This window comes from Coffea arabica, chromosome 9e (assembly GCF_036785885.1).
Source record: "Coffea arabica cultivar ET-39 chromosome 9e, Coffea Arabica ET-39 HiFi, whole genome shotgun sequence".
NCBI lineage: Eukaryota > Viridiplantae > Streptophyta > Magnoliopsida > Gentianales > Rubiaceae > Coffea > Coffea arabica.
In genome coordinates, this window is record NC_092327.1 from 20,100,728 (window position 1) to 20,115,591 (window position 14,864).

Below are 14,864 nucleotides of genomic sequence, written 5' to 3' on the forward strand. Positions count from 1 at the left end.
TTGTCCATAATTTTCTTCAAGTTTTACTTCAACTCAACACGCAAAAAGGTAACTAGCAAGCTACAAGCAAATCTTTAACATCCAATATGACAATCTTAGCTAAAATTCGAAGGAAAAACTAATCAAATGTTCAACCCCTTTTCTAGGCCGCAAAATTCAGATTTCTTTTTTTTTTTTTTTTATCCACGACTCATATTCAAATCTTTCATGCATGTCCAAACCAAGTTAATATTCAATACATATACCAGTTTAACATAAGAATCCCAGGCCAAAGTTCATAAAAATAGTTGGAAACTTCACCATTTCCCACATTCGGCCAGCCTGGAAAAATTTCCAGTAACTCTCCTCCCACGGTCTTACCCAAAATTCCAACTGTTCCCTTAGTTTCTTCAACTAAACTTCACTTAACACATAAAGCTAACAAATTACATGTATTACCAAACATAAATTTCCATTTTACTGGAATCACAAACTGCAAGACAAACATGTAAGCTCTCGGTTCTTTATCTTAGGTCCAACTTCCATATTTTTTTCTTATCAAAAATTCCCTTCAGCCAAATATTATTATTCACGGTTAAAAACCAACATGCAGCCCATATTCAGCTCCATGCATGATTAAACAAACAGCTGCCTACCAGATTTGATCGAAAACCAAGTTCGGATGTCATACAAAAAAAAAAAAACCATCTAACCAGAATTTCATCCAAATTCTCTCGGTTGACATGCATGCAACCAGTTTTCTGTTTCATTTTTTTTTCTTGTTTAATCCGAACTGATTACCCTCACGTATAGCATAATCATCTAGTTTCCAGCTAGCTAAAGACATAACTAACTCAGATTAGCATAAATTGGTCAATTAAAGTTGCAAATTTCCTGCTTAAGCTCTCGGCAACCACAGTTCCTTCAACATCAGGTTTTTCTGTGACTTAATCTAACATCTAACCACACAACCACCACATGCAAGCCCATAGTCAACACCACCTACCCTTAACCAATCAATCTAGTTCCGGAAATTACCTCAGCTTGGAGTACACACACACGATTAGCAGCAGAAATTATTTTCCTTCCCTCGGCAGTCCAGAAAAATGCAGACCGCTAGCTCTCTCCCTCTCTCCCTTGCTTTGGCTTGCGCCTAGGTGAAGGAAATCTGGTCTCAAGCTCTTCTCCAGCTCACGGATGGAAGACAGACTGAATCGCAAGTCTCTCTCTTCCCTCTCTAGTTTACGGACAGAAAGAAAAGAAACAAGAAGCTCGACTCCCTCTTTCTCACTCTCGTCGATGATACCAAGGCAGGGAAATGGAAGTGAAGTGGAGTTGTTGTGGGTGGGACTGATGTGTAGTGGAATGTATATATTGCAATGTTTTAGTGGAGTTGAGTCGGCAATAGGAATGGAAAGTGCTGGAATAAGAAATGGAAATGGAACCGGCAGAAATTGGAAATGTTTGGAATGATTGTTTAAGGTTTCCGTGGCTGCATGGTAAATCCAAGATAGTGGAGGACCAGTTTGGTCTTTTCACACTTGTTCGACCTTCCACTTAGGTTCTCACTCGTAAACTAATTCCAAAATTTACCCCGGATGAAATTCAATAGCCTACTGAAGCACTAATCTTGCGAGAATTCAATTATCGAGACTTCATTGTCCTAAAAATAATTATGAAGGTCCTAATCTAAAAACGATTTCATCTTAATACTAAAGTTCCCGTTAACACTTAACATTATTAACACTTAAAAAATTAGCTATCGAAACTAAAAAATTTAATATTAAAGCATTAACATAATCTACATCAAGAAGTATTAATTTATCTTGGCAAAATTCAAATAGTCCAATATTTTGCACAATAAACTTATTTGCGACTTTAAACTTATTAAAATCAAGTTTGACCTTAAAATACAACCATAACATTCTCAATATTTATTTATCATTTTATTTTTGAAACTTATTGACTTTATTATTTTTAAACCATGAAATACCTATCTTCAAGTTTATAAACTTGTATAATGTTTAAACTAATATACTTTCTCAATCCAGTATTAATTATGGCTTATAGATACTCCATTTTTCTTTTTAAGACTAACTAAGCTCTAGGTTGTTTGTGAATTAAATTTTGTTTCACAACCTTAACTTCTCAAGTTTTATAGTCTCTTAAATATTATAAAAAAATAATTTAAGTGATTAGGAGCCATTTCGTGTATATAGTCATAACAAATTACCTTAGAGTTTCTAAAACATTATATGAGTCTTAATCTCATTACCAATTCAACCATTCAACATAATTCAGCAATATTACTTCAAAATCCATTAGGTTTGGTAGCTCTAAAACAAGGTTAATGTTCATATATAAATTTTAAGATCTTATAAAACATTTGAGCTAAGATTAAATCATTTCATTCTAATCTTAATAATTGAAGCTGATGGAACTTTTATTTCTTTTTTTTTTCCTAAATTTTCAATTCTATAGGAATTCAATTAGGCATTTAATTTACCCATTCATTTGTTACATGTAATATTTCTAATAACGGATTAAACGTAATGAAATAAATTCAAAGTATACACATAATTTTCCGAGTTCTCACATCCTCCCCCCCTTAAATGAATTTTGTCCTCAAAATTCTTACCTTCTAAAGATATAATTCGGGGTATTTTCTCTGCATATCCTCTTTTGCTCCATGTCAACCAATTAAGGAGCGAATTTTGACAATTTAGTAAACGGAGTCTCATACTCAACAACACTCATCGCTTCTTGTCAAAGCCTTATAAACTCGTACTTCCTCCTTCCTCAGAGTATTTGGTATCAATATTGGGGTATAGATTTTTCCATTGAATTCTCTAGTAAAATTCATCCAAGTCCAAGGTACTCTTTCCCTTTCCTACTTAGCTCGAATAACATTCCACCAGAATCAAGCTGCTCCTTCGAATTGGAACATTGTGAGGGTTACTTATCTTTCCTCCGAGTATCTCAAGGCTTCAAAATGTTATCATATTTTCCTACCAATTTTCAGCTACTTTCGGATCAAAGCCCCGAAAAACTTGGGTAGATAAAATTTTAATATGTTTCTAGGGCTTGTCTTCTCCTACATCCCGTTCCCTAGGTGGATTTACAGTCCCACTTGGTCCTGTTGGGGTGCTATATACTCTAAAAGGTCAGTTATCCGGTTCAAAGCAGTGGCTACTGAGTCACCTGTATGGTTCCTTGTCCCTGGTCCTAGTTGACTGCAGATCCCCGTTGTCGCCCTTGTTCTTGGAGTTGTCTCGATTTACGGCTCCGTCGTCGTGACTCGGCTTTCATATCTCTTTCACAAGGTTCCACGGCTAAACTTTGCATAATATCAGAAATAAACATTTCCATGCATTTCCTATAATATTCTTCCATTTTTCCATGGATAACAGCCTGCAATTTCAGTTGATCATCACTCAGTTCTCACAGCTTCAGTCAAGGATCATTTGAGCTTCAAACCAGAAATTTCCCTTAGTTGAAGCTCACTGTCCTCTGCTAAAACTCAACTTGCAGCTTAAACGTATACTCAGTTACACTTAGTATATAAGTGTTGTTCACGAAACTTACCTCTTGCCTTAAGTGTTAGGAATCGCAGACGAAATCAGTTTTCTTTCCGGCTTTGTTCCCTCCGTAATTTAAGTGTCGTCTCGGCTACTTCCCAAAGTATATAAAATTCAACTACTTGAATTTACAATTTATCTGCGCATTATACTTAATTAAACAATCTCCACCTAAGATAGCATTATAAACCCGACATTATCGCTCCCTAAGCGCTGTATTTCTCACAACAAGTTGACTTACAATATGTAGTAACCAATTATGCATGCATATAATTGCAGTTAATTTCACTCCATATATATCATTAATACAAAGCAAATTCATGATCAATTTAATTACACCACAGAACAAAGTCAAATAAAGTATACATCAAACTCAAGTACACTTTAATAAGAAATCAAACAAGTCATTTTAAGTGCATTCGACTTTTGGTAAGAAGTTTAACATTTGTTATTGGGATGTTTGATCAAGAAAAATCATTTAACCCCACAAATCACTTTTGAGAATAAAATGCTTTTTTAAAAAAAAATAAGCAGACATGCAGGTTCGTATTTACTTAAACTTTGGTCCAACGCCTCTACTCTTCACAACTAATCTGAGAATTAGCTTTTATGCCACATAAAACTTAACTATTTACTCTTCAATTCACGACCAATATTCATTCTTAGATATAAGAAAAGTTCAAATATTCGTAAAAGTTTAAAACATGCCTATAGGGCCAATCGCAAGATATATGTAAAGTAATCATTAGGTTCACACGGGAGGACCTTACTAGTTACACAACTAGGTCAATTTATCATAATACCAGTAGATCTCATCTCCTCGTTCAGTTTCGACTTAGATCAAGTACTAGGATCCCATTGGATTATACAAGACTATCTATCAATCTTTACTTCTGTTATCTGTATCATTATTCCAACGGTTTCAAACCATTAATATCCTTTGACGAGTTAATTTTTAACCTTTTCTCGTGTCTCTTTTCAAGTTCATATCGGATCAATATTTTCAAATTTAAGGTCGTAAGGTTTAAAGGACACTTTTAATTCGAACTAAGATTGTCTGTATTTTTAAGTTCCAAAAATCATAGTCCTATACCATTCAAAAGTTCTACATTTGTCCCAAAAGGCGTCCTTTCAAGATTAAATTTGTAAATAAATGGATCTTCACCTTAAATTACAGCTTTAACAAATAGGAAAGGCAAGAATGGATTTGACATTTCATTTATCTTAGGAAAATTTCCGATGCTCATAGGATTTAAGAAAATTTGAAAATTTTACACGGTGAAGAGAGCTATTGTCAACTGTTAAGTCTAATAAACGAAACTAAATTTTTGGAAATTTTTTTTTTTTAAAAATAAGGTCTTACAAGAGGAAGAATAATCAACCAAAATGAGAGCATTTTGCATTGCATGCGTCGATAATGAAAATAAAACTTTGCATGTGTACTACCAAACGAATTAACAAGCCAACATGATCAGGTATAGAATTTATAGCATTCAAATCCTTCAAAAGGGAACAACTATCATGCTTAACAAAATATACATGCCAAAACACAAGCATCACCTCAACTATCATAGACAAAAGTTACAAAAGGTCGTGCTCCATAATCTAGCTTGCAACTGAGTGAGGAACTTAATTCCCTTAGGTAAGGCCAACCTCATTTTTGATCATTAGAGCTGTATCAGCTATCTTTTTAATTAAAGTTCCGTATTCCATCGTAATATCTATCCTTTAACAAGCACCAGTCGCCACATAACAAAGACGATTACAGCATATATCAAGCTGAAGTACATTTTAGTAAGAAGTCAAACAAGTCTTTTTAACTACATTCAATATTCAAACATGGCAAAGTTCCGACTCACTCATCCCAACATAGTCAAGGTGACAATCGTTCAAGCGCATTTACTAATCCAATTACCCCATTAGTAACACTAATCAAATTTCCTTAGTAAATTGTAGATCTACTACGTCTAATATCAAATCAAATAATATGATCATTACTTAAGTACATCAATGGCTCTTAAGTATTCTAAATGATCTCAAACATTTCATACATTGGCTTTTCTAATGACCTAACAACTAGTTATCTTTATCCTATTGGACATTAGCCCCAAATAATCCTCCAATAAAATTTAAGGAGCCAAAATGCCATCGAGAAATCACCTCACATGGCAAATTCATCAAACTCATCTCTCCTCAATTTTGAAAACTCTCCTCAAGGTTTAGAGCTATTCACAACTGCATAGTTCTTACTTAAACTACGATTTCACTCAAATTCTATATCTAAACCAATATTTTGGGTAAGAGATGGCATATATTCCATTTACCATTGAACGACTAGTAAAATTATTCATCTTAAATACAGAATTAGCACTAATCTTCAAGATCTCACCATTGGCTCTTCACCTTTAACTTTCAAAAGCTAGACTTGGTCCTTTCGATTCAATTTTCCAAATTTAATCATGCTTTCTAGTCACATCATAATGCAACATACTAAATTCTTCCCAATTTACAAATACACCATTGAATGAAATATCTGGTATTCGGGTACAAGAATCTGACAATAGGATAATTCACACCTCAGGCTGGCCAGTCCCAATAGTAACTTACCTATATCTGAGATTCCTACCCAACATACATATCTAATATCCCCAACTATAGACTTTTGTTCCACACTTAACAAGCCAATCCCCACAGTCCGAGAATCCTCTCCCGGCACGAGCTCGATAAGAGCTCTGATACCACCTGTGGCGACCCCACTTCCCCCTAAGGCGAACCAGAGGGTTGGCGGGTCGCCTGCCCAGCTCTCGCCAGGACTCACGTAAACAATCTCACCCAAATCCTTTAAAAGGTTAACCTAGCTATTAGAATAACGATCTCCCAAAAATAGATCAATTGCTAAAACCACAGTAACTTCAGAGCTAACAGCAATTGAAGAAAGCCAATCGACGACTCTTAAATACCTCACGCGTTACAACCAAGTAGTAAATTCAAACAACTTCAAAAGTATATATTCATACGACACAAATATTTACATACGAGCCAGATATCAAAATTAGGGTTTACACTTTTCCAGCTTCAAGTGGTAACCCAAGACACAAGTACATTGTTTTATTCGAATTACATTATGAACTGCAAACCAAAGTCATAAGGTTCAAATACATTCATACGCAAATATAAGTAGGCTCAGATGTCTCAAACGTCAAGACCTGTCAAGGAAAACAAATAAACGTGGGGTGAGCTAAAGCTCAGTGGTGCCCCAAAACATGCAATCAAATAAAACAAATAACACGTATTGGTTTCAACTGAAGTAAACAAATAGGAAAGTGTGAAAACCCGTAATTTTCCATTTTCTAGGTTTTATTATTTTTCATGGCTTGTTTTCTGCATTTTCGTGAGTAGGAAAAATTTCTAGATAATTTTAAGGAGCAGATATAATTTTTAGATCATTTTTCTAGCATCAAATAGGTTTTGAGAAATTAAGAGCGTATACCGGACGTGGGACCCACTAGTGCGAAAAGTTCAGAAAAATTCGGTCAATTAGGTTAAGGTTTGGATACTGGATTTAATTTACCGGGTGTTAAGAGATAAGTAGAGGATGTGAAGTGGATTGGTATAAGAGAGACAAAAGTTAGGCAAGTCATAAATGAGGTGACAAGTGTTACCATGAGATTGGTTCTTACCTAAGACCACTATTAACCTTTTTTCTAATTGACCAAATAAATCACAAAATTAACCAAAAATTCACCATTTTTCTCTCCTCTTTGGCCGGCTCTCTCTCTCAAAAAGAAAGAAAGAAACTCTTCAAGTTTTGCTTCCATTTAGCTCAAATCCATCCAACTAACCATTGAAACTTGCAATTTCTCCATAAAACCTCTTCAATTAGTGTTAGTGAGTTGATTTGTGGAGTTATTTGGAAAGCTAAGAGGACCTATTGCTCCCTCTGTCTTGTTTCTAAGGTGAGTTGAGAAGAACCATTCTCCTCCCTTTATTGATGCTTAAATCATGATTAGTGGTAGTATGAGATGCAAGTTTATGGATTATTTCTTGATTTGTGATTGAAGTGATGAAGTTTTATTATTTTTGGGGATTTTTCTGTTTTAATATGAACATGATTGTGTGGCTATATATGATGATTGGAAATTGTATATAATGACTCTAGAAAGTGGATAATTGCAACCAATTTCTGGTTTGGAAGAAATTGTAGAAAGTTAGGGTTTTATTGGGAACATTCTGCCCGGTTTTGTAGCTCCTAGTTAAAGGCCGAATTGGCCTTGTCTTAAAACGTAAAAGTTGTAGGGAATGACATTTTAGAGGTGCCTGCAAAATGTCAGGTCAATCGGAGTAGCGTAGCTTGAGAAAAGTCGAAATTACCCTTGCTGTCCTGGTTTTACCCGAATTTGGGAATTGCTTCTGTAATTGGTTGTTTTGGTAAGGAATGCTTCCGAATTTGTGAGAACCCGTAATTTGCATTTTCTAGGTTTTCGCATTTTTCATGGCTTGTTTTCTGCATTTTCGTAATTAGGAAAAAATTCTAGATATTGTTAAGGAGCAGATATAGTTTTTAGATGATTTTTCTAGTATCGAATAGGTTTTGAGAAATTAAGAGCGTATATTGGATGTGGGACCCACTAGTGCGAAAAGTTCGGAAAAATTCGGCCAACTAGGTTAAGTTTTGAATACTGGAATTGAATTACCGGGTGTTATGAGATATTTAGAGGTTGCCAAGTGGATAGGTGTGAGAGAGACAAAAGTTAGGCAAACCATTAATGCAAGTGACATGTGTCACTTAGAGATTAAATTCTACTTTTGACTTACTATTCATGCTTTTACCATTTTACCAAAATAACTCAAAAATTTGACCCAAAAATTCCCACAAATATCAAGCTCATAGCCGGCCCTCATTAGAGAGAAAAGAAAAGAAAAGCTCTTCCAAAATTTGATCCAAACTTGCTCAATCTTCCACTCCTACCGTTTAATTTTGGTTTTGCTCCACAAAACTCCTCCACTTGGTGATTTTAAAGTGATTGGTGAAGTTGTTTGAAAAGCTAAGGTGACCAATAGCTCTCTCTCTCTCTTGTTTTAAAGGTAAGTTGTGAAGAACCACCCTCCTCCTTTAATTGATGCTTAAATCATGCTTAGTGGTAGTATGAGATGCAAGTTTATGGATTATTTCTTGATTTGTGGTTGAAATGATGAAGTTTTATTATTTTTGGGGATTTTTCTGTTTTAATATAAGCATGATTGTGTGGCTATCTATGATGATTAGAAATGGTATATAATGACTCTAGGAGGTGGAAAAAGTGATTAATTGCAACCAATTTCTGGTTTGGAAGAAATTTCAGAAAATTAGGGTTCCTAAGGGAGCATTCTGCCCGAATTTTTAGCTCCTAGTTAGAGGCCGAATTGGCCTTATCTTAAAACATGAAAGTTGTAGGGAATGACATTTTAAAGGTTCCTACAAAATTTCAGGTCAATCGGATTAGTGTGGAATGAGAAAAGTCGAAATTACTATTGCTGTTCTGGTTTTACCCGAATGTAAGAATTGAGCCTGTAATTGGTTGTTTTGGTCAGGATTGCTTCCGAATTGGTTGTTGAGGTCTTCTGATGAAATGTAACCCTGTTTCTTAGCTTTCAGATGGTTTTGGAATTTCTGGATTTGGGCTTGGATAGCCTGATTTATGATGTTTCCGCTAGAATGCGTTCTGTAAATCTGTTTTTGTGATTCTGGTGTAGTATTTTGCATTTTTGACCTAGTTGACCTTGAAACTGGACTGAGTAGCCTTCTTCAATATTGTAGCCTCTTATTTCCTGAATATATCTACAAAATTTCCGGTCAAACGGATCTGTGTAGCTCGATTTATAACCAAAACACTCGCACCTGTTTTGTACCCTGAAATTGTGTACGTTTTGAATTTCAGCCTCGGTCCGTGCATTTTTCCGTTTTGATCCCATACGATCTGGGTGTCAACTCCTTCATAAGAAATGTAGATCTTGGTTTTGGTTTCGAAACAATATGAAGTGCGTCGAAATCCGAGTTCCGTAACTCCTGTTATGACCAAAACAAAATCGATCGTCAGAACTGCCTTGAATCTGGACAGTTCTGACGGGTACTTTGGCACTCAATTTTCGTTCTGTTCTGAATGGATTCAGGTCTTGGCCAAAACATAAAAGTTTTAGCCTTATGTCTCAGATTTCTAATGCCTTTGGAATTTCCTGATTTAGATTTGTGAGCTGGGATTTATGGTCCAGCAAACATATCCTGTTCGTTACTCTAGAGTGTAAATTTCTGGAACGATTTTCCATACTTTCGACCTATTTCTGTTCAGATCCGGATTTAGGTGTCTTCATGAAAATTGTAGTCCTTCCTCTTAGTTTCGCAACGGTACCTCATGTACCTTGATCCGACATTCGTAGCCTAACTTTTGATCAAAACGGTTTGAGAAGGCAGATTTGGCCATTTCCGTTTGCCGTTCCGCGCGGGCTCGTGCGCCCGTTTTGCCGTTTCCGCACTTGCATGTGCCGATTTTACCATTTTGCTTGTTTTCAGTATGTTAGTAGCCGTTTGTGATATATTGTGACACAATCTTCAATTTCAGACGTTGGTGAGCTAGGTGGAGCCGGTGGGGCCTACTAGCTACTCCTCGCGGCACGAATTTCGTACTTTTGCTCTTTTGTTCGTTGTGTAAGTATTCAGGCCGCTCTTATGTGTTAGTTGCTTATGTGTTTTGATATGTATGAAAAGGGTACCTAGGCGAGGGTATACTTTATCGCACTCGACCTAAACCCTAATTTACGCACACATTTGTATATGGCATATGTATATGAATCATTTTGGAACTAAACCCCTTGAGCTTGTGGCTCGGGGTGACTTTTGAATAATTTTGTGAAGTTTGTGAGTTTGGGGTTGATCTTCCGACCGAGATGGACTATTCGAGCCGGTCAGGGCTTGGTCGAAGCCAGTCCAACCTAGTCTGAGGTTACCAAGTTTGTGAATCCGGTTCACCGAGAATGTGGACCAAGTTTGTGACCAGAGCTTGTGACTCAAGCTCAAGTTTGTGATTTCGTTCGCCCGGGCAAGTTTGTGAGGTGACTGGCCAGTGAGGGTGATAAGGTGTTCGGTGGGTGTACAAGTGAAGTTTCTACGGACCTTATTTATGGTCGACGGAGTGTCGACAGGAGATCACGCATGGCAAATGACTTGGCTTTGGAGCCACCTGTATCCTTATTATGTGATGTTACTTTTCTGCTTTTGCTTTACTCTTACTGTGCAATTGTTGTTACGTGAGATTTATTCTTTTGCCCCTGTTTACTTACTAAGCATATAGCTTACCCCTTTCCTTTTGTTTTCCTTAGCAGGGGCCGACGCGGGGACTTTTGACACATACACTAGTATAGTTAGGTTTGATTGTAACAGTCGGACAGTTAGGATGTTTGTTTTGTTTTGGTGGTTTGTATAAGAACCCTCCATAGGGTCTACCTTCTGCTGGTTGTTATTCTAATGTATTAGAGTGGTTTGACTCGATACTTTTGAAGATGTAAATAGAACTCTTTTGGCGTTAGATATCTTGTGAATAGTATGCTTGTAGGTTTATTTAATTTTATTGTTTTAAAATTTTGAGTCCCGGCGAGAGCTGGGCAGGCGACCCGCCTAACCCTTTGGTTCGCCTTAGGGGAAGGTGGGGCCGTCACAGAATTGGTTGTTGAGGTCTTCTGATGAAATGTAGCCCTGTTTCTTAGCTTTTAGATGGTTTTGGAATTTCTGAATTTGGACTTGGATAGCCTGATTTATGATGTTTCCGCTAGAATGCGTTCTGTGAATCTGTTTTACGGTTTTGGTGTAGTATCTTGCATTTTTGACATGGTTGCACTCGAAACTGGGTTGAGTGACCTTCTGTAATGTTGTAGCCCTATCTCGTAACTTCGAAACGGTGGGTCTTGCACCTTCATCCGATAATCGTAGTGTCTTTGGTGCCATTACAGCAAAATGAGGTCGAAAACTATTTTTTTAAGGGTTACAACTAGTTTCATTTCCGGATTTTCTGGTTTTCCCTAATGCTTGTATATGCTTAGGGAACCCTGTTTTGGTAGTATGTAGAATTGGTTTATGACTTGTAATCGAGTCTTATTGTGTTTATTTGAATAGTTTAGGGCTTGACTTTCTTATCCGGTCATTTCCAAGCTAAATTTTGTACTTGAATGCCATTAAGCCTAGTGAACGGCTTTTGGGAATGAGATTATTTTTGTACAAAATGTTGGGACTGATTTGAGGAAATAATGAAGCCATGATGGCTGGAAAATAGGTAAACACAAGGGATATGCTGCCGGAATTTTTCTTGAAGGCTAGTTGGATTTACTTGTGATTTGAATGAAGGGCTTTTGGGTTGTTTGAGCCTAGGTCTTCATGTTACATTTTCGTTACCAAAAATCATGTTTTGCACCCTTGCTTTAGCAATTATTTGGCGAGGCATACGACTGGTAGTCGAGCCTCACATGTACATTCTGTATACTCGATTTTGAAAGTGGAACCTTCAATTATTTTCCTTGGATTATTTTAGGGTTTCTTGGTAATTAAAGCTATCTTTTGGGAGGTATCTGCACTGACCCTGGTGAGTGTACTACTCACTTGTGTGTTACTATATAGCTTTGATACTTGAACTTGATGAGTTGAATGTTAATTGATTGAAGTGAGAGCGTACTTTATCACTCTCACTTATTGTTTATCATGTTATTGGAATGTTATATGAAATGTTACATGAAATGAAAGTACTTGACTTGGTGTCGATTGGACGAGTATCCAACGACTACAATTGTTATCATTGAGCTCAACCCCATTGGTAGTTGATTGAATCGAGCCGGCGAGGGCTTGGTCGTGCCAATTAATGATCCTTGGGGAAATGTTATATGTAATCTTGTAGTATGAGAGACTATCGATTCCGGTATACTCGAGTAATACCAAAGTGCAAGTGTTTGGAGTTCGGGCCCGGTAGGGGTATGTTGGGTGGAAGGAATGGAAGTAAAGTGGAGTCTACGGTTGGTTACTTTTAAACATTGACGGAGAGTCAATGAACTTCGATCAAGAATGCAAATGCGGAAAAAGGCTCTTGAGAGCCGCCCGTATCCTTTTGTCACTACCATTAATGTGTGCCTTTGTTTACTTCTGATGATTTTGACTGAAAAGCTTGATGCATCTATGAACTCGGTTGCTTGAGTGGTACTATCTCACTGGGCAATTAGCTCACCCCGTTCCTTTTGTTTTCCTTACAGGAATCTGACTGCTTATGGAATGACTTTTGATAATTGGTTGCCAAATGAACTAAATGAATATCCCTTTTGTATAGTTTATGAGTTGAAACCCTACATGTGCCTTTGGGGCCGTTTTCACTTTTATTATGGCAACCGTACATGTATTAATTTTTGAGTACCTTTCATATTCCATTTTGGCTGGTAAACGCTGAATTTGATGTTGTATATGTATCTTTGATGTATGGTTGGGTTCTGACGGGTCGATTACTATTCATGGCCGACTCCAGATTTCATTTTTTTTTATTTTTGGGATATTTTGCCATTTTGACTTGTTTACGCGCGTTATAAGTTCCGGAACGCAATAAATCGCTCTAATCAGCACCGTTAGTCCTGGCTAGAGCTGGGCAGGCAGTCCGCTAACCCCTTTGGTTCGCCTTAGGGGAAAGTGGGGCTGTCACAGGTGGTATCAGAGCTGCTTTGCGTGGTCTCTGCGCGGAGTGAGTTTGGGCCAAGTGGTGTTATGTTCCTGCTTTTGGTGAAGGTGTTTAAAGGGTTGAGTGCTCTTTTGAGCATAAGCTATGAACCGTGCATGTTATAAGTGTAAAATCTCTATCATGGAACTTGAGGAAGACAGATAAGTATGTCGGGTAAGAATCTTTAATATGGATAATTTACGCTTGGGACCGGCCGGCTCGAGTTGTGAATTATCTTAGTTTAGATTCTTGGACCTGAGTACAAAAGGGTGGAGAGCGCTAAACCAAGGGTCCGTATCTTGATTGACTCTGAGGTAAGTCTTGATGGCCAAGGACAAGGTACGAAAGATTTTACATTGGACCTAGAAATTAGACTGGTCGAGGGGGTTTGATATGAAAGTGTTATCATGGACTACTCTTGTAGTAGTCTGGCTCGAGTTTTCTAGAAGGTGGCTAGATTGTGAGGGAATTCGCACCTAAGACCTGTTCCCTTTTGCTATGACCGCAAGGACTTGATAAGTGATTACTTGACTTTGAGTTAGTCTAACTACAACCATAGAGGTATTTTCTACCCTACTTGTGAGATTCGATAGCCGTAGCTTGGTTCTCGATAAACTAACCTTGCCTATGTTTTCTTGATATTTATCCCTTGATGTCAAAGTAGGGACCTGACTTGATTATTATTATGTCGAGATCGAAAGTTTGGAATCAGGTATGGAAATTTGAGGGAAAGGATTTGGCCTCTATACCTGTATGCTTCTAAGTTTAATTTTTCGTGGTTGGTTTGGAAGTGAGGGAACTTAACAGTTATATGGTTAAACTCCCAAGTGTATTTTGTTATTTATTTTAATTCTCTAATTTGCCTGGCAGGCTATCACTCGAGTTCGAGTGAATCGGTAAGATGGCACATTTAGCTGATATATATAAGGAGATAGAGATTCTTCGAAAGGAAGTAGAGTTCCAAAAGAGATTAGCTGAACACTGGGAAGGGCGATGGAAACAGGAGTATTCGGAGAAAATTGAGCTGCTGTGCAAGAACATAGAGCTGGAAAAGAAATATGAAGGGATTCCAGAAGAGGTACGAAGTAGGTTTGAGTTAGTGCCTTCGTCTGGTCAAATGGCCTCTCAGGACCTTCCTAGTAATAAAGATGAGAGAGGTGAAGGAAATGCTTGCAACCACAAAGGGAAACGTAAAGAGATAGATGGAAATGGAGCTGCTATGAGGGATAAAGGAAGAAAGAAGAAAAAGAATGGACCCTTCAAGAAGAGGTGTGTGGCTGCTAGGTGTGAAACATGTAACAAAAGTCATATGGGAATATGTTATGTAAAAATTGGTGCCTGCTTTAGATGCGGCCAACTGGGACACCAAGTGAGGAACTGCCCAGAACAAATGAATTTTGGGATGGTGAAGCTGCTGTAAGAGTTAAAATCGGCAAGTAGTGATGTGTTAGCTGAAATAATTGTATTTATAAACCAATGTGTATGCAACCTTATGTAGTAAGTATGTTTCCGATAAAAGTAGTGGACCTAGTACTGGATATTTTGATGAGTAATATTAAATAGTGGTGATTTGACAGTATCTTTTATTATC